General features: G+C 42.4%; 1 protein-coding gene and 1 long non-coding RNA gene across 12 annotated transcripts in view; one reads left to right on the top strand and one right to left on the bottom strand.

Moving 5' to 3' along the window:
* nrxn3a (neurexin 3a) overlaps window positions 1-19657 on the bottom strand; it is a 735897-nt gene that overhangs the window by 348681 nt on the left and 367559 nt on the right. The gene's annotated exons all lie outside the window — the stretch shown is intronic.
* On the top strand, window positions 9409-11263 carry LOC125901003 (uncharacterized). The gene is made up of 5 exons (XR_007450914.1): window positions 9409-9830; window positions 9948-10230; window positions 10337-10697; window positions 10826-11010; window positions 11104-11263. It is a non-coding gene; the product is annotated as an uncharacterized LOC125901003 (long non-coding RNA).

Here is a 19657-nt window from a genome sequence, read left to right as displayed (position 1 = left end):
CTGTCATTCAGTCACTCATTAATCAAGGTGCCATCGTGGAATGTCCAGATTCACCATGTAACACCCCCATCATACCTGTAAAGAAACCAAATGGTGATTGGAAACCAGTCAAATACCTCAGGGCAATAAATGAGGCTTTGCAACACCTAGCCCCCACTATCCCAAATGTAGCAACACTGCTTTCACAGGTGCCAGCAGAATCCTGTTGATTTTCTGTCATTGATTTGGTAAATGCATATTCTAGTATTCCTGTTCATCCTGACTCACAGTTTTGGTTTGCTTTCACTTTCAAATGGTAAACATTACACCATGGCAGCCAATGTATGGCATTACACTTGTGCAGTATGGTGGTGATCACTTGGTGCGTTCCACCACACAAGAGAATTGTAAAGCTGACACAGTGTCTCTGCTCGGCTTGGCTCGACAATGGTCACAAAGTTTTTAAAAATAAGTTGCAGCTAGTGTACCATTCAGCATGTTATCTTGACCATAATATCACTCTGGAGGGTCGTAAATTGGGTCCGGACTGCATCCAGAAGATCCTGGATATTCCAAAGCTGTGCACTAAAAAAAACAAACCAAAAAAAACAAATGATGTCTTTTTTGGGGCTTAGTAGGCTATTGCCATCCATGGATTTGTGATTTTGTGGAGATCTCCCAACCCTTGTATGACATCACTCAGGGGGAAGACATTTGGCCATGACTGACATATTGACTTTGACTTCTACTGACAAAAACTGCTCACCTGACTACTGCAGGACGACTACACTGGCGAGTATATCACTAACCATGTCCATTGTTACCTTAAAGCAGTGTCATTTCATTAACTAATCAACATTACTCCCAACAGCTGAAAATGAAGAATCACATCCCTGTCTGGAACTGGTGGACAAGGCATCAAATCCACCTGATGCATTGTTTGACACTGTTGTGCAATTAACCATGTTTTTTGAAGTACATCTTTCCTAAGGTCTAAGAACTGTGATGTGGACTGATCTGACATGTTGACGTATTGCGGTAAGCGAGTTGTGTCATTTCCGGTGTTTCTGTGACAGCGTCTCTGTACTGCTCTAGTGAATTCTACTAGCCTGCTTTCTGCTTTCTCACTTCAGTTGCTTTAACATCTACTTCAAGTCTTAACCCACACTAGTTCTGTTTAAGCACTTATAGCTATCCTCCTTTTTACGACTTCCCTGCTAATCTCTTAGCTGTTGTTTGCACGTTACTAGCCTTGGTAGCTACATTAGCTTAACAGTTAGCGATGGCTTCTCCCTCTGCTCTTTCTTGCTCGGTGTACCAAATGTTTAGCTATGCCTCTGCCTCCTTTAGCAACAGTGGTAATTGTAACAAGTGTAGCTTATCTGCTGCGTTGGAGGCAAGGCTTAGTGAATTAGAAGCACGGCTCCGCACCATGGAAAACCATTCAGTAGCTGCGGTAGTTAGCCAGCCCCCTGTAGCCGGTACGGAGCCACATAGCATAGCCTCCACTAGTGGTCCTCGGGTAACACCCGTTCAGCCGGGAGGTTGGGTAACTGTTCGCCAGAGGCACAGCTCCAAGCCGAAGCCCACGGCTCACCACCAGCCTGTTCACGTTTCCAACCGCTTATCCCCACTCAGCGACACCCCCACTGAGGATAAAACTCTGGTTATTGGCAGCTCTATTCTGAGGAACGTGAAGTTAGCAACACCAGCGGCCATAGTCAAATGTATCCCTGGGGCCAGAGCAGGCGACATTGAATCAAATTTGAAACAGCTGGCTAAAGCTAAATGTAGATTCAGTAAGATTGTTATTCACGTAGGCGGAAATGAAATGAAGAAGAATGAAAGAATGAAATACGCCAAACGGAGGTCACTAAAATTAATGTTGCCTGACAATGTCGGACTTTGTAGTTTTCTCTGGACCCCTCTCAAATCTGACCACTGATGACATGTTTAGCCGCATGTCATCATTTAATCGCTGGCTGTCCAGGTAGTGTCCAGCAAACAATGTGGGTTTCGTTAATAATTGGCAAACTTTCTGGGGAAAACCTGGTCTTATTAGGAGAGACGACATTCATCCCACTTTGAATGGAGCTGCTCTCATTTCTAGGAACCTGGCAAATTTTATTAGTAATTCAAATCCCTGACAACCCAGAGTTGAGCTCAGGACTCAAAGTCGCAGTTCTATACACTTCTCTGAGCTTCTAGTGCAATTACCCACCCATAGCTTTCATAGTTTTATACAAACGGTGTCTGTCCCCCGACCACCTAAATTATCTAAATCTAAAATTAAACAAAGAGGAGTTGTGCATAACAATCTTATAAAAATTAAAACCCCTTCTGTGGCAGAAAGACAAAACAGGAGAAATAAATGCTGACTGTTAAATATCAGGTCTCTATCGTCTGAAGCAGTGTTAGTAAACAAATTAATTTCAGATAATCATATTGATTTACTCAGTCTCATCAAATCCTGGCTGTGTCCAGATGAATATGTTAGTCTAAATTAATCCACTCCTCCCAGTCATGATAATACCCACATTGATCATCTTGCCAATAGCGCCGTAGGCTTGCTGTGAACAACACTCGACTCTGTAGCTCCTCTTAAAAAAAGTTAACAAAGCAAAGAAAGTTCGCTCTTTGGTATAACTCTCAAACCCGTTAGTTAAAACAAATATCGCGAAAATCTGAAAGGAATTGGCGATTAACCAAACTGGAAGAATCTTGTTTAATCTGGGCATACAGTCTCAAAATGTATAAGAGGGGCCTCCGCAATGTCAGAGCAAACTATTACTCAGCATTAATAGAAGAAAACAAGAACAACCCCAGGTTTCTTTTCAGCACTGCAGCCAGGCTGACTGAGAGTCAAAGCGCTGTTGAGCCTTGTATTCCTTTAGCCCTTAGCAGTAATGATTTTCTGAGCTTTTTTAATGACAAAATTCTAACTATTAGAGGCAAAATTCATGACCTACTGTCCTCAGATAGTACCTATCTAACCTCAAACACAGCTGTAAGACCTAATATATATTTAGATTGCTTCTCCCCAATTTCTCTTCAAGAATTGACCACAGTGATTTCTTCATCTAAATCATCAACATGTCTCTTAGACCCCATCCCAACTAGGCTACTTAAGGAGGTCTTACCTTTAGTTAACACTCATATATTAGATATGATCAATATATCCTTCTTAACAGGCTATGTACCACAGTCTTTTAAGGTAGCTGTAATTAAACCTCTCCTAAAAAAGCCCACGCTCGATCCAGAGGTGTTAGCTAACTGTAGACCAATATCTAATCTTCCCTTTCTTTCAAAGATCCTTGAGGAAGTAGTCGCAGACCAGCTGTGTGATTTTCTCCATTATATTAATTTATTTGAGGAATTTCAGTCAGAATTTAGAGTGCATCATAGCACTGAGACAGCACTACAGACGCTTCAGACAAAGGACTCATCTCTGTACTTGTTTTATTAGATCTTAGTGCGGAGTTTGACACAATTGACCATCAAATTCTGCTACAGAGACTGGAACACTTAATTGGCCTAAAAGGTTCTGCACTAAGCTGGTTTAAATCTTATTTATCTGATCGTTTTATTCACGTTCATAATGAATCATCCTTACGTACTAAAGTTTGTTTTGGAGTTCCGCAAGGTTCTGTGCTCGGACCAATCCTATTTATTCTATATATGCTTCCTTTAGGTAACATCATTAGAAATCACTCTGTAAATTTCCATTGTTATGCGGATGATACACAGTTGTCTTTATCTATGAAGCCAGAAGAAAGTAATCAATCAACTAAACTTCATAATTGCCTTAAAGACATAAAACCCTGGATGAGCACCAATTTCCTGATGTTACATTCAGACAAAACTGAAGTTATTGTTCTTGGCCCCAAACTCAGAGTCTCTTTATCTGATGACATAGTTTCTCTAGATGGCATTGCTCTGGCCTCTAGCACTACCGTAAGAAACCTCGGAGTAACATTTGATCAAGATTTGTCTTTTAATTCTCATTTAAAACAAACCTCACAGACTGCATTTTTTCATCTGCGTAATATTGTGAAAATTAGGCCTATCCTGACCCAAAAAGATGCAGAAAAATTGGTCCAAGCTTTTGTTACCTCAAGGCTGGATTACTGTAACTCTCTATTATCAGGTAGCTCTAGTAAGTCCTTAAAAACTCTCCAGCTAATTCAGAATGCAGCAGCACATGCACTAACAGGAACTAAGAAACGAGATCATATTTCTCCTGTTTTAGCTTCACTGCACTGGCTCCTTGTAAAATCCAGAATTGAATTTAAAATCCTACTGTTAACTTATAAAGCTCTAAATGGTCAAGCTCCGTCATATCTTAGAGAGCTCATAGTGCCATATTATCCCACCAGAACTCTGCGCTCGGAGAATGCAGGGTTACTCGTGGTCTCCAAAAGTAGATCAGTAGCCAGAGCCTTCAGCTATCAGGCTCCTCTCCTGCGGAATCATCTTCTTGTTGCGGTCCGGGAGGCAGACACCGTCTCCACATTTAAGACTAGACTTAAGGCTTTCCTCTTTGATAAAGCTTATAGTTAGGGCTGGCTCAGGCTTGCCTTGTACCAGCCCCTAGTTAGGCTGACTTAGGCCTAGTCTGCCGGAGGACCCTCTATAATACACCGGGCACCTTCTCTCCTTCTCTCTCTCTCTCTCTCTCTCTCTCTCTCTCTCTCTCTCTCTCTCTCTCTCTCGTGTCCTATTACTGCATCTTGCTAACTCGGCCATTCTGGATGTCACTAACTCGGCTTCTTCTCCAGAGCCTTTGTGCTCCACTGTCTCTCAGGTTAACTAGTATTGCAGCGGTGCCTGGATAGTGTGACGTGTGTGGTTGGGCTGCTGCCGTGGTCCTGCCAGATGCCTCCTGCTGCTGCTGTTATTATTAATAATACTTCTGCTGTAATTATACATATATGATTATTGTCACACATGTATACTATCAGATATTAATATATTATTATTAATTATAATATTATTACTTTCATTAATGTTGTTGTAACCTACTGTCATTACCGTCTGTCCTGCATCTCTCTCTGTCTCTGTCTCTCTCTCTGTCTGTCTCATTGTGTCATACGAATTACTGTTAATTTATTATGTTGATCTGTTCTGTACGACATCTATTGCATGTCTGTCTGTCCTGGAAGAGGGATCCCTCCTCAGCTGCTCTTCCTGAAGTTTCTACCGGTTTTTTTCCCCATTAAAGGGTTTTTTTGGGGGAGTTTTTCCCTATCCGCTGTGAGGGTCCTAAGGACAGAGGGATGTCGTATGCTGTAAAGCCCTGTGAGGCAAATTGTGATTTGTGATATTGGGCTTTATAAATAAAATTGATTGATTAATTGATAAGGTCAAAACTGCCCTTCCTGAGCCACAGCGGAACAAGTTCACTCCTTCCAGCCGGGAGACTGGGTAGTGATCAAGGACCTCAGAAGACAACACTGGTAGCAGCCACAGTGGAGTGGGCCAAACCAGGTGCTGTTGATGACTGCATCCAGATAGCTGAGAGAGATAACTGGATCCATGCATCCCAGTATTGTGACTGCGGTTTTCATTGTTGGCCTGGTAACCACAGCTGAGATTACCAGGGTCTTCAGCTGAGCAACAAGGTGACAGGCATCTTGGCAAAGGTAAAGCTTGACAAGAACCGGGCTTAAAACATTCTCAAATATTCCCACCTGATCCAGGGGAGACGTGGCATTGACATGTCACCAACACGGACTCAAGACATCCCAGAAGAAGACAGTAGCAGAGCCGTTATGGAACAACAATTGATCAGAAACAAAAGACAGTTGAGTGGACAAAATGATTGTAAACCCTGGGGGCTTGATGCTGGTAACCTAACTGATATTTTCAGGCAACAAAATAGTTGGTATTCTTTCATCCAGTGGTTGAAAACTAGAATGTATTGCCCCAATACCACTGCTTTATCCATTCAGAGTCCTCCAGCAAACTGGCATTCCTTATTCCAACTTGAGGTAAAAGAGTGTCCGTGCTTAGATCCGGTTGTTAGTTTAGTTCAGTATTTTGCAAATAATCCATATCATGAATGATGACACACAGAAATATTCTAAGTTTTCCCATCACATGTGGTATAATGCTACTAATCATACAACAGAGCAATCAAAGGTATTTGTCATGTTTAAACTGGTTCTGTGATCACATGCTTCCACAAACCATCCCTTTCAACTCAGATACTGTAGAGCCAACTGAGGTCCTATAGACAGAAGCATTTCACACCACATTTGTTTATGTTCAAATGGCACAGGTCAGTTTATGGGGATGTCATATTGCCCAAAGCCTATTGCCAGTTTACTCAAATTTAAACCAACATCTGACCCAACTAAGATCACTTTTAGAAATGGAGAGACAATCACAGTTAATATGTTTCTTAACGCTCCTGCATATAAAGGCATACCACCTACTGGTAATTTTTATTGGTTTTGTGGCAATAACGCATTCTTTTTCTTGCCTCCAAGATGGTCTGGTTGCTGTTATTTTGTTAATTTTATCATTACTTACAGTATCTGGCACTACTCCCTATAACTCTGAACCAAAATACAAGCATGATCACATTCATAAAAGGGAAATGGCACAATTTGCTAATCTTGAATCTTACCACTGGCACATTTCCTTAGGTGAAAAAAAAGGTACTGGCCTGCTCCCTTGGTATGGTGTCACATTCCTGGCTGATCATGTAGATAACATTATGTATTCAATGTCTGCTTTTGCAAATGAAATAATAAAAGTTTTTCAGTACTTAGCTGCAAATGATAAGTCGCACAGATTAACTCTATTAAAACATGAGATGGCTCTTGATTATGTTTTAGCAAAGACTGGAGGTTTATGCATGACATTAAATTTAACAGGAGAGGCAAGTGTGACGATCGTTCCAGATAATTCAGATAACATTACCAATGTGATCACAACACTTGACAAAATTTGCAGTGCATTTGGTCCCTCTGAATCAGCAGGTTTGAGCTTCAACAGATGGTTAAATAATCACTTTGGCCCCTGGGGTACTCTGATCATTCATGTCCTGATCTCTGATTCTGTTCTGATTGTTTCTGGTATCGTGCTATGTTTTTGTACCTGTGCACTTACTTGTATGCAAGCCCTCATGTACAGATGGATTGGTGGAATAGTGGGAGGAGAAAAAACATTGTATGTTAAAATATCTCTTGAGCAAACCACTGGTAATGAACAGAATGCCTACTTAATGTCAAAATGGGCCCCAGGAAACCCTTACATTGATTCAGACAATGAAATGTTATAATCATGGTTTTTTATAGTTTGCAAAGTGCGTTTTAGTGTTTTTGTTGTATAATTTTATTTTTTTATTTTTGACTTTATTTTAAAGTCACGATGTGTAATTTATGTGGTTGTTTATTAGCAAATATCAACTATTGCTTTCATAAATATATATTTACTAAATTGTAATGCAATTCACATACAAATGGAAGCTTTTTCATTGGCTTAGAATGATTTCTCTAAATATACACAGGCAGGGCGCGGTATGCTGGAGGCTGCCCTCTTGCGTCACCATATTTGAATACAGTGGCCGAAAGGGATATACGCGCTTCGCCTTTCGCGTTTACCTATAACTTGCCGTCACTGGAGACGGTTAAAGTGAAGATCAGTCCGGGGCGCTTTTGCATGAACCTGCTTTGAATGTTTATGAGTCTGTCGCACTTTAAATGGAGGACCACACATATGTTTTGCCCCGTAAGAGGAAAACCATGCCACCAAACAAGAGAAAAAGTCAGATAAGCGAGGATGGGACAAAACACGAGTAAATATCGGCGTTGCGTATTCCAGGTGGAAAGAACTCCTTAAGGAGAGGGATTTCACAAGGGATGTGGAGGTTGCCTGCTTTCTGCTAGACAGGTAATTCAATCTGATATTTTAAAATCATTTTGGCTTCATATTTGCAACTACTTTTCCCTCTCGTCTAAGTTCGAATGACGTTACTTGCTTTGTAAGTTTCTGTGAATCTAAAACAGTGGAGACAGCTAGTTTTGTTAGCTTACGTTACATCGGCACTAGCCCCATCTTGATCCGGGGCTACATTGGTACAGACTTACAAAGGCTAAGTAGAATCATTTCAAATTGTTGTTCACGTGCACATAGTTCATGTAATGCCGTTAAGTGTTTCAAATGAATTTTCCGAGTTGTATTAGTGTAGTGCACTACTTTAGTAGGCTACGTTTATATGCTAACGTTATCCTAGCCTTGGCTAACGTTATCCCAGAGCTACAGCTAAATGGTTAGCCTAGCCTACAGCCTAATCGATGGCTCATATCGTGTTTCTGATCGAAACGACAACATGTCACATCCTGAAAAGTGTTCTTCTGCATGGTAAATGTTGATACATTTAATAATAGCATTGTCACAAGGGAAAGCTGTAATGTTATACAATTTATTATGACTCAGTCACGGAGTGTCTACTGAGTGCAAACCAGGTGTATACGGCCTGGTGACGTGATTTCCCCACTTCGCGCATGACTATTACTCTTTCAGCCCAGTAGACATGGATCAGAGAAAGTAATTATCATGTACACTTTGATCAGCAGACTTGTTTTGATTGCAAATTGAGCGAATTTCTAACAATAACATAGTGCATTTGGAAAAGCATTCACTATATCATGCAGCAATTTTTCTTTGCCTGTTAAAATTAGTGTACTTTGTTGGGGTTTGTGGAGGTGTTGTAACATTGACTATTGTTATTTGTCCAGCTATGAGAGGGGTCTTGCAGTCACATCAACACCTATGAAGGGAAATCGCTCTGAAATGGAAGCTCCTCCGGCATTGTCAAGTATTTCCATTGGGACAGACAGGCAAGTTAATTAATAACAAATGATATTGCTCTTATTTATCTAGTTGATTTTGTGGTGTCTGAAAAACGAATGTCAAAAATATTTAATGTATAACTAGGTGTTAACTGCTATACTCAGATATGTGTCATGTGTTGTTGAATCCTGTGGTTATTCTTTTCAGAAATGAGTGTCAGGGTGCTGGTGCTGCTGCAGAAGCCTCGGAAATTGAACAACTTGAAAAAAGGTATCCCATTAACAGTCATAATGTTTTAGTACTACAGCGATTGTCTTTTGCATCTCTCTATAACAAACATATTTCTATTTGTCATTTTCAAAGCCTACATGACATGAGTATTGTTGAGGAGGACTTGGATGAAGATAATTTCAACAACCTCATGAACAGTGTGTGAGTATCACTGAGTTTTGACATCTATCACTATTTTGTGTTGCATAGTTATTATTTTCTGAACATGTTATTTCTCACAGAATTGACTGGGCAGATGAAAGTTCTGCAGTACATCAGGGAGGTGATGAAGAGAGTGACAGCTCTGATGAGGAGTATCTGCCACCGATTTCTTTACGGCGTGTACTATTTTATTATTATTTTGATTGTTTTATGTGGTCTTTTATCTTACACTTATTACATAATACCCTCATCTTATTTGACTCCACAGAATGGGAGGAGGAGCCTTAAAAACAGCACAAACCATTGATCAGCTGCTGCTTATTAGGATTGATGAGACAGTGCATGACCTGACCCCTCATGAAGACCCTACAGACGAGCCCTTGCCCAGCCTTGAATTGCCCAATTTCCCAGGACATCTGAAGGTTGAAAGTGAAGATGACATCATTGGTGTTCAAGCTGTTGTTATTTATGAGAACAGCCTGAGTCAACTACTTAACTTTTTGAAACTGCCTGTGGAGAAGTGTTCAGGCATTCTCGGTACAGGTCAAATGTGTGACAGCACTGCACCATTTCATGTAAACGTTACAGCAAGAGGGACAGCTATGAGAGCAGAATGGGTAAATCTTGACGGTCACAACACAGTATAATTGTGTGTTTGCATAACTGTGCATATTTCTAGTGATAGACAGTGCTGCATATGCCAAATGCATTTATTACTCTTATCTTACTTTTAGATCTGCTCCAATGGACACAGCCTGTGGACTTGGAATACCCAGCCCAAGCTAAAGTTTGGCTGATGTTTTCCTTCTGTCAACCAACATCTTGTTGGCAGGAAACAGCTATGCAAAGGTTGCGCTCCTGTTTAAATGTATGAACCTAGGTATGGTGAACCCAAACACATTCAACACCATCCAACACCATCCAGGACACATACTGTATACACTGTGAAAGAATTCTGGACAGAGAAGAGATCTGAGGCCATCATTCGCCTTCAAGGAAAAGAAGTTGTGCTTTTAGGTGTGTGTGTTTTAAAATTTGTCACATCTTGCATGCCTTGATAGCATCAGGGATAAACCTGAAAAATTAATGACAGTATTTATCACGTGTGTGTAATTTCTTACAGGAGATAGACGGAATAACCCTCCTGGACACTGAGCACAATACTGCAGTTATACCACTATGGAGCACGAGACCAAGGAAATCATTCACCCTAGCTACCATAGACAAGCGACAAACTTCTTGGAACTCCAACATAATGGAAAAAGAGGCTTTCATCCAGACCATAGACAAGCTTTCAGTGGAAATCAAAATTGTAATTATATTAAAATGTAAAAAAAAAATGTAATTGTATTATTTGTTCTTGTGTTTATCTCTTCAAGGCTGCTAAAGTGAAAGGACAGACCATTCTCCTCAACTGGTTGAAAGACATTGTCAGCCATTTCTGGTGGTGCTGCAAGATGGCTGACACAACCGAACAGTTTCTTGTGAGCAGGATTTATAATACAGTGATTGCAGCCACAACTCCACAGTGTAAATATGAAAAAAGTTCACTCTTTTCTGTTTAATAGATGTTTTGTCATATGTTTTTTTGTCTGTTTATTTTTCTGTACAGGCACTTTACCTTGCACACGTCTGCAATATTCACAGCTGGGCAGTGGGAAGCTGCCAACATGGGCATCTGGAAGATGTTCATGAGAAACAGTGGATTCAGAGAGGCTCCAAAGCCCACAAAGCATTACTGGACATTATTCTCAACAAGCGTTGGCAGAGGAATATTAACAAATATCTGCAATTCAGGTAAAGAGTGGAACCGTGAATAGTATTCAACCAATTGCACACTGTTGTTATTCATGTATATGATACAAGTGTTTGTGATATCTGTTCAACCAGATCAACAGCAGAACTGGAGTCATTCCAAAACCACATACTCATGTATGCAAGCAAGCGACATGCGTTCACTCCCCCTGTGTATGAGGCAAGAGTTCTTCTGCCAGCTCTAGACTACAATTACCATCGCAATCAACCAACAATGGAAAAATTTAGAGGGCAATACAATGCAAGTTTTCTATATGAAATACTGTCTTGGTCATTTGCTGACACTTACTGTTTACATTTCTATTGTGTTCAAATTATTGTGTGTTTGTATGTGTTCAGTTTGTCAGCAAGCATTCTAAGTAGTCACATTTAATAGCTGACATGTGTGTCAATACAGCTTCAGACGACAGTACAACAAAAATGCCAGAAGGTACAGCTTGTATGCACTGAAATGTGCGAAAACATATGACTACGTCCCAGACCTACAAGCAAGGATACTGAAAAGGAGAGTCACAAGTGAAGTCGGAATGCCTCAAAGGAGGACACTTCGCCCCGATGATCCTCGAAGGCTCGGCGTTGTGCCCCCCATACCTCCACCTGCCATATCAGAGCTGATGCAAACTCAAGTCAGCAGAGGTCTAGGTATGTGATACACATTTGTATGCCTTTCACTCATGACATTTGCCTTTGTCAGTGTCATACTCTTGGCAAAATACAGATTTCACTAAAGTATAAAGAAGTGTGAAGTGATCTGTGTACTTATGTGAAGACACTACTTGTCTTCCACAGGATCTGCTGTCCAAGCAGCTGACGACTTGGAGTGACCAGTGACCACCATTCTTCTCCCAGCAGATGGCGCTTCAAAAGCACACATTACTTTTTTTTTTACATTGTTTTTGTATATACTATTTTTTGAAAATGTCAATAAATCTATACTGCAAACATTTGTACTGCTCCTCTGATTATTATACATTGGTGTACATGTATATAATGAAAGAAAATCACAGCATATCCCATACCCCATATCCCAAAATGTTACTGACACTGCAGGAGTTACTGTACTGTATGTCAGTTATTCCATACATTAAGCTAATATAGAAATAAACACAACAAATACATGAAGAACATATTTTTTTTATTAATTTGTAATAAAGAAATAAATTAGAACACATGTATGAAATTTAAAGTATGACAAGTCAGGGAGGAAAATAAATATTATTTCAAAACAGTGAAAACTAAACCAAAAACAAAAAAAAAACCCAATCTGGAAAGTAACTGAAAATAAAACAGATGTAATGAAAGTGGAATTTTTTTGATGCCCTGATGATGAACAGACAGGTGTGTGAGTACTTGAGGTAATGTACTGACATTCCAGAGGGCCAAAAAGAAAATTCAGAAGCCAGGAGTGAAACCGGTGTAGTGTCCAGCAGGATCAGGGAACTTATCCCTGATCCTCCAAACACAGCAACTGGGGATGACACGCCAGTTTCCTGCACTTACAGAGCCATGCTGCAAGTAGATGTAATGTCTATAGGCAGCATAGCGGTACTCCCGGTTGTCATCTCCAGGCTCCCTGGTTTCACCTAATACCATAATGTCCTCCCTGTACTGCCTATGAAAGCGTAAAAAGCCTTCCTCAAGGCAGTACTGGGAGAAGTGTGGTAATAGGCTCACACAGAGTGCGGGCTCCTGGCCACAGCATTTCCTCTCCAGGTCCGTAGGCATCTCCTTACAGTTACCACAGGTACACCATGGAACCCCTGGCACCATGGCTGAAGATGGGGCACCATGCCTGCACTGATGCATCATCAAGGCATCAAAAACCAAACCGGGCTGCCTCCGGAAGAACTGCCTGGTCAGATCCCTGTGGTCCTCCATGGTCATCTCTCCAATAAATCTCTGATAAAATAAAGAAAATGAAAATAGATTTAATTTGTGAGATATGACTGATGACATTAGGTTGGAAACATGTTAATGGTATTGTAGATTATGGGCTGCATGTTGTCTACATTTTCTCCAAACATGTCAACTACAACATTATTTTCAAAATATAGCTAAAGTATACGTTCATTTTTTGCAATTATTTATATACATGTAGCCCTGATTTACTGAAGTGAGTCTTATGTAGTTTCAAAGACTCACTTTACACCATCGAAATATGATTTTGTGCTTTAGCTACTGATTGCAGTGCAGATATGAAAATAAATGAACAGTTCTACAACAAAGTTACAAACCTCTGTTGATTCCTCTCTTGTGGATGATGCCATCTCTGCTGTCTGTGCATGGCTTTTTGTCCTATGAGGCCACCTTCACTTACCCAATGGGAGGGGTGAGCGAGTAAGTGCGAGTGATTGCTGCAATCTAGAATTTGACCGCTGATGTCACTGTTACTCACCATTTTTACATACTGAGGTTTTAAACAAACAATTGTGAGTTCAATTTGAATTTTTTGTGTAACATTTTTGATTTTCTGAAGATCTAAGGTAATTCCCATTATAATGTGTTGACACTTTTTGTCAAGAGGAGGGAATGTGGGAATTATTTAGGAATCTTTATTGGGGGGCAATTCTACACACCTTGAGGCCATGACCTTACAGTTCTTAGGGGGAAGTTTCCTGTTATGCTAAACCTTTTATTAGAAGGGGGGGCAATCTCCTTTACGAGTGCAGTTGGTGGGTGTAACCTAGGTTCAAAGCTTTGGAATGGTATGTAGGGTGATCAAGCCTGTTTATTTTGGATTTACACTAATGGACTTTTACTCAGCTTCCTGATATCAGAGACGAATTGGTGACCAACCACTGGGTCACTTCAAAGATAGACCTTCACTCAACTGATAAGCTCTCGACAACCCCCACCTCACCAGATGTGGCTGGAGAGTTTACGACACGTCACAAACTCTGGTAGCGAAACAAAGAGACAGACTCAGCCACATGGTCTGAAAGGTGTTTCAAACGTAACTTTATTATTGGAGGATTCAAGTTAAGATGCCACTCTGACACCAGGTCGCCTATGGTGCACGTCTGTGTGTACTGTATGCTAATGTGATAACACCCACCTTTCCCTGCGGTTGTCTTTTAAGAGGACAGACAGAAATGCGGATTCCAGGAACCAATTTTATGCTTCACCTTTCTTTCTATTTCAGTGCATATACATACATGTGTACATATATATATGATGTTATAACATGATCACCATGTATAACATTTAAATCTGAATTAGTAGTGTCTGTTGACCACTTATTTATAAGTTGGTAATATCCTGTTGCAGACAATGTGTGTTTGGTACCATTCAATAGCAGACAGCGCCTCATTGGTAAATATGGAAGCATTAGAAATGTTCCAAGCTTCATTAACTATCTAGGAAGCAATTAAAGTAAATTAAACTTTAAACTAGCAAAGGTACAGGAGGGGAGGTGTGAAATGTCCCACCAGTAACAGTGAACTGCTCCTACTGGACATCAGCTGGAGGCAGACAGCTGGCAAGGCCAATCACAGCACAAAGGCCGGAGCCTGCCTGCCAGTCTCAACCCCTTTGAACAACTATAAGATGAGAAGAGACTTTTTGTCTATAAAAGTTAAAGAACTTAAAGAAAAAGGAGAACTTGAAGAAGAACTTTTGAGAAGCCGGCGGGCCATGCTGGGCCCCATCCAGCGCGCTGGGCAATTTGATTGCATCCTGAGCAGAACTGAACATCCAAAACCCAACAGAAAGAATTTTATGCCACAAGGTCTGCTTAACTCCTGTGTCCTGGACCAACAAGGTCAGGACTGAAGAAAGGCAGACTCCTGCATGCCCACACTGGGTGTGTGAAGATGACCAACATGGAGAGCCAAGCTCACCGGAGCCAAAGTTGCCATGTGGGCTCAAGAACGCCGAAAAGTGCCCAAGGGCTCCAAGAAGTTCAACCGAAGAGAAGAGAAGGACCAGCTGAGCAGGCTGCCCCATGGGACAGCACCAGGAGCGGTTCACACCAAGGAGCGGCGCTGCTTTTTCCTCTTCCCCCTCCAGAGCATCTTCTTTCTGGTCTGCTACAACTCAGGTGAAACAACATAATTTTCCTGTGCTGGGGTTTGATGCATAGTTTAATAAGTATGGTAGGGAGCATTAGATAAAACTAGGATTTCCCCTAAGTTTTCAGATGTTTCCTTTTTTGCTTCCCATGCCTCTCAGGTGTTGAATGGTGCTTTTCACAGGTCCATGTTAAAGTTTCCTCTGATAATTATCTCACCATTGCTCACTGCTTCATCTGGTTCACTCTGGTCATTCATTCATTCATTAGCATCGCTGTATTAATTTCATTCCACTCATAGTTGCATTTACTCATTGTCTTGTCTGTTGTATTGCGTCTTGGTCTCCTGTGTCAGTAGTTTAGAATAAATGTTTGTCTATAAAGTCGTTGTCTTGGTTTTCTGTAGGATTACATTCAGTCACTTTACGGGTGCAAAGATCCTGGCTATTTGAGCTCTATTTGAATTGACAATAGATAATTAATAATTTCCCCAAAGTGCGTTAAACATTCTTGTCTGATCAGCAAGAGGTGTGGTTTTATTAGTCTGACTATGAAATTATGTCGCTGGACGAATAATTAAAGTGGTTATGTTTAATAATTCTTTTTAAAGTCACTTTTTCCTAATATTGAGCTAATCAAACCCTACAGTATTAATGGTGAAAAACATAGGCACCTGAATAAACTGTTTCAACATGGCGGCGCGTGCAGATGCAGCGGCTTCTCTCTCACCCGACAAAACGGTGCTTTCGTCTTTTTCGTCTTGTAAGTCGCTGTGTTTTTGTATGTCTTCGTCATGTCTACCTGTTCCAAAGCGCACGTACTGTCGTGAGTTTCTCCTCGACGTCGGCAGGACCACATTTCTGGAGTTAAACTCTGCGTACGCTCTTTGGTCAATAAACTGGACTGCATACGACTGCTACGGACAACTCAGAGGACTATGAGAGACTGCTGTGTTTTTGTGTTTATGGAAACATGGATCAATAACAACGTCCCGGACCACGCCATTCAGCTCGAGGGGCTAACATGCTACGGAGCGGACAGAGCTCTCGTTGAAGGAGGTAAGACCCGCGGCAGGGGACTCTGTGTTTACATCAATGATGCCTGGTGTCGAGACGCTGTTGTGGTCTGCAAACACTGCTCACTTTTAGTGAAGTTTATGGTTATTAAGTGTCGTCCTTATTACCTCCCGAGGGAACTCACAGCCATACTACTCGCTGCTGTTTATATCCCTCCAAGCTCCAACAACAACAACAACAAGAGAGAGGCACTGAACGAACTGTATCAGCACATCAGTGAGCAGCTGACAGCCCACCCAGATGATTTTCTCATCTTGGCTGGGGATTTCAACCATGCAGAGTGTGTTTCCCAAAATATACCAACACATAGACTTTCCAACATGGTGTAACAACTCACTGGACCAAGTCTACACCACCCAGAGAGGAGCTTACAAGGCTCTCCCCCTCCCCCACATCGGTGCCTCTGATCACATCACTGTTATGCTAATGCCAACATACAGACCACTGGTTTAAGTCACCAATCCAGTTTGCAAACAGGTACGAGTGTGGCAAGAATAGTCCTCAGAGGCACTCAAGGACTGTTTTAACACCACAGACTGGAATATGTTTAAACAGGCTGCCACCTACAACAACAACACAGACATCCAGGAGTACACTGACACTGTCACTGCCTACATCACCAAGTGCATTGATGATGTAACAGATCTCAAGACCATCACTGTTCGGGCCAATCAGAAGCCGTGGCTGACAGGGGCGGTCCACAGGCTCCTGAAGGCTCGAAACGCCGCCTTCAAAGCTGGAGATGAGGTGGGCCTGAAGACAGCTAGGGCCAACCTGTCCCGTGGCATCAGATAGGCTAAAAGTCAGTACTTCAAGAAGATAGCCCATCGTTTCAGTGACAGCAAAGACGTACGGAGCCTGTGGAGGGGGATACAGTCCATCACGGACTACGAACCCCCACCGCAGTCCTGCGACAGTACCACCTCACTGATGAATGAGCTGAATGACTTCTTTGCTCGCTTTGAGGCACACGACAGAACACCTGCACAGAAGACCCCACCCCCTCTTGGCAACCAGGTGATGACACTGACCTCGGACAGGGTGAGAAGAGCACTTAGTAAGATCAACGCTCGCAAAGCCTCGGTTCCAGACAACATACCTGGCCGCGTGCTGAGGGACTGTGCAGGGGAATTCACAGATGTCTTCACGGACATCCTTAACATCTCCCTGAGCCAGGCTGTTGTCCCCACGTGCCTCAAAACCACCACCATCATCCCTGTCCCGAAGAAGCCGTCACCCTCCTGTTTCAATGACTACCGCCCAGTCGCACTTACACCAATCCTCATGAAGTGCTTTGAACGGCTGGTCATGGAACACATCAAGTCTGTCCTCCCCCCTCCCTGGACCCCTTCCAGTTTGCATATCGGTCCAACCGCTCAACCGATGATGCCATCTCCACTACCCTCCACACAGCCCTCACACATCTGGACTCAAAAAACACATACATCAGAATGCTGTTCATTGATTTCAGTTCAGCGTTCAACACTATCATCCCCCAACTGCTCATTCCCAAACTGGACTGACTGGGGCTGAACACCGCGCTGTGCAACTGGCTGCTGGACTTCCTGACCAGGAGACCACAGGCGGTACGGGTCGGCAGCAACACATCCAGCACCGTCATACTGAACACGGGGGCCCCCCAAGGATGTGTGCTGAGCCCCCTCCTCTTCACTCTGCTGACCCACGACTGCACACTGTTGCACAGCTCAAACCTCGTCATCAAGTTTGCGGATGTCACAACCGTGGTGGGTGTCATCAGCAACAATGATGAGACAAATAATAGGAGTGAGGTGAACCGTTTGGCCTTGTGGTGTGGACACAACAATCTCTCTCTGAATGCCAAGAAGACAAAGGAGATTGTTGTGGACTTCAGGAGAGTGCACACCCAGCATGCCCCTCTGACCATCAACGGGGCTGCTGTGGAGAGGGTGAGCAGCACCAAGTTCCTGGGTGTGCATGTCACAGAGGACCTCTCCTGGACCAGCAACATCACATCACTGGCCAAGAAAGCCCACCAACGCCTCTACTTTCTCCGCAAGCTGAGAAGAGCCCCCATCATGCAGACTTTCTACAGAGGCGCCGTCGAGAGCATCCTGACCAGCTCCATCACGGTGTGGTACGGTGCCTGCCCCACGTCCTGCCGTAAGACCCTCCAGCGCATCATGAGAACAGCTGAGAAGATCGTCGGTGCCCCTCTCCCTCAGGACACATACTGTACCCGCCTCACCCGCAAAGCTGGTGACCCCACCCACCCATCACACAGCCTCTTCAGCCTGCTGCCATCAGGGAGGAGACTGCAGAGTCTCCGGGCCAGGACCAGCAGACTGAAAGACAGCTTTTTCCACCAAGCTGTCAGGATGCTTAACTCTCTCCCTGCTCTGCCCCCCCTCCCCTCTCTGCCCCCTGCCCACTCAATCGCTGGACGACGAACCCCCTCCCCCCATCAACACTGAACTCTGAACTATACATGCACACATACACTTTATCCAGTCCATAAGCTCAATTTGCACTACTGATCTGTTTCTCATATTGCACTGTCGCTACCACTGTGCCTTTTTACTTTTTTACAGTATAACTCTTTTAGCTCAGGTTTTATTTATGCCTCTACTTATTATATCTTATATCTTATATCTTATATCTTATATTTTATATTGGCATGTTATGTCAAGTGTACTGTCTGCACTGAGGGTCTGAAGAGAAAAGCAATTTTGATCCTCTGTATGTCCTGTACATATTGTAGAATTGACAATAAAGCTGACTTTGACTTTTTATAATCAAACAAATCTTACATATGTAATGGTGGAGAATGCAAACCCTAAATGAATCATATCAATCAAACTATTCATACAAAATGGTGGAGAATGTCGGTGAGCATTTATTTAATAAATGCTGCCACAGAATAAATTATAAATTATGTAACAATCAATATTTCCTACAGGTATAAAGGTCTGTGCATCCTTCAGGTTGACAGAGAACCCTGCTACTCTCTCTGTGCGCACGCAATAAAGAACCTTGAATCCTCACACCGAGTCCATCGCTTCTTCAGAGAGGAGAATTTCCCTAACAGCTACACATTCATCCAATTTGTAAGCCACTCAAACCTACAATGGACAGCCCATTAACACTTGAGGTAAATGCAGACTTAAAGTGATAGTTAAAGAAAAAGGGCACAACCTCATGTTTGCCGTAGTTCCAGAGGAATGAGTCACTGCTAGGTGACAAAGCATGTGAAGGGGATTCACCACATCAACAGTAATGCACCAAACAGCATAATGTCAACAGTGAACCAGTATCCAGACATCTTTAAAGGTGTTTGGTGTCCTGCAGTTCATCTATAAGATACAGCAAAAAGAGGATGCCCAGCCAGTTGCTCATGCTGCGTGACAGGTTCCGGCACTACTACAAGACAAGCTGAAGGAGAAACTAGACTAAATTATATCACTGGAAGTAATAAAGAAAGAGGAGGAGCCCACAGAATGGGATGACTCAATGGCATGCGTCAAGAAACAGACTAGTGATCTACAACATAAAGAGAGCATTTCCA

The sequence above is a fragment of the Epinephelus fuscoguttatus genome, linkage group LG14, assembly GCF_011397635.1.
Source record: "Epinephelus fuscoguttatus linkage group LG14, E.fuscoguttatus.final_Chr_v1".
Lineage (NCBI taxonomy): Eukaryota > Metazoa > Chordata > Actinopteri > Perciformes > Serranidae > Epinephelus > Epinephelus fuscoguttatus.
This window is presented reverse-complemented; position numbering and strand designations above follow the sequence as displayed.